The 1956-nt window shown below is 39.1% G+C and overlaps 1 pseudogene; it reads left to right on the forward strand.

Annotated features, from left to right (window-relative positions):
- Positions 1-260: 260 nt before the first annotated feature.
- On the forward strand, positions 261-1196 carry LOC139179898 (olfactory receptor 8K3-like; annotated as a pseudogene).
- Positions 1197-1956: the final 760 nt, after the last annotated feature.

Here is a 1956-nt window from a genome sequence, read left to right on the forward strand (position 1 = left end):
AGACAGTGGAAAAATATTCTTGGGGGAGTAAAATCACTCTAATTGAGAAGAGCTGATCTATCTCCATATCTCCTACTGTCTCTATTTATGTATATTTTAATATGTGTCAGATGGATTTAATTTTAAATGTTCTAAATTGGAAATTTAAATTTATCTTACTTACCAGTTATGCATGCTAACGCATCTTAGAGGATATTTTACACAAAATCTATTGACTCTGTTGCTCTGTCTACCCAGAATAGGTTTCCCCATAAACCTGGATGGAAACACAGAATGGAACAGTGCTGAGTGAATTCATCCTCATGGGAATCACAGACCGTCCTGAGTTGCAGGCTCCATTGTTTGGGCTCTTCCTCATCATCTACTTGATGTCTGTGGTGGGCAATTTGGGCATGGTCATCCTCACTAAGGTGGACTCCAGGTTGCAGACACCCGGTACCTGGCTTTCACTGATCTTGGTTATTCAACAGCTGTGGGCCCCAAAATGTTAGTAAATTTTGTGGCAGATCAAAATAAAATCTATTTTTTTGCACTACACAGCTCACTTTCTTTCTTGTGTTTATTATTAGTGAGCTTTTTATTCTGGCAGCAATGTCTTATGACCACTGTGGCCATCCGTAACCCTCTGCTTTACCCAGTGGTCATGTTGCAAAGGGTATGTCAGGTGCTGGTGGCAATGCCATATCTCTATAAAATATTTGAGTCTCTTTTGATCGCTGTAAAGATATTTGACTGATCATTCTGTGGCTATAATGTCATCAGACATTTCTACTGTGACAGTCTCCCCTTGTTATCTTTGCTCTGCTCAAATGCAAATGAAATTGGACTGATTATTCTTATCTAAGCAGGTTTTAATTTGGTTTTCTCTCTTCTGATAATTCTTGTGTCTTACCTTCTTATCCTTGCATCCATTCTCAGGATGAGCTCTGCTGGAGGCAGGCACAAGGGTTTTTCTACCTGTGGGTCTTATCTGACAGTGGTCACAGTATTCTATGGGGCTTTAATATTTATGTACGTGCAGCCAAAGTCTAACTATTCATTTGACAGATAAAATGGCATCTGTATTTTACACTCTCATTATCCCTATGCTAAATCCCTTGATCTACACTTTGAGGAACAAAGATGTAAAACATGCCCTACAAAGGACGTGGAAAAGGCTATGCAATTTTTTTCTCTTAAGGCTCTGTACAATATGAATCCTATAATTTAGGTGATGGGCTTCAAACTGCTCTCTGTGTGTTTCTAAAAGGGATAAAACTTTTGAACTTCAAAAGCATCAATTCTTCAGTGCTCAGCTTTCTTCACAGTCCAACTCTCACATCCATACATGACCACTGGTAAAACCATTGCCTTGACTAGACGGGCCTTTGTTGGCAAACGAATGTCTCTGCTTTTCAATATGCTATCTAGGTTGGTCATAACTTTCCTTCCAAGGAGTAAGCATCTTGTAATTTCATGGCTACAGTTACCATCTGCAGTGATTTTGGAGCCACAAAAAATAAAGTCTGACATTGTTTCCACTGTTTCCCCATCTATTTCCCATGAAGAGATGGGACCAAATACCATGATCTTCGTTTTCTGAATGTTAAGCTTTAAGCCAACTTTTTCACTCTCCTCTTTCACTTTCATCAAGAGGCTCTTTAGTTCTTCTTCACTTTCTGCTATACCCACCACTATTATACATATTTTCAGACAATGAAACTGAGTCAGAGAGAGGTTAAGTAACTTGTCCAATGTTGCACAGTCAATAAATGATAGAGCTGGAATTCAAACCTCGATAAACTGGCCCCTGCTTTTAACCATTATGCTATACTGGTCCTCACAAGTAGCTATGAAGGAAAGAAAGAGAGATCAGTGAGAATATCCAGCAAATAAAACTGATCTAGACAGGAGCTCTCTGAGGAAACAATACATTCACAAAACAATCATTTCACCTAGAGAGCAGACTGTGCAAAG

The sequence above is a fragment of the Bos indicus genome, chromosome 26 (assembly GCF_029378745.1).
Source record: "Bos indicus isolate NIAB-ARS_2022 breed Sahiwal x Tharparkar chromosome 26, NIAB-ARS_B.indTharparkar_mat_pri_1.0, whole genome shotgun sequence".
Taxonomy (NCBI): Eukaryota; Metazoa; Chordata; class Mammalia; order Artiodactyla; family Bovidae; genus Bos; species Bos indicus.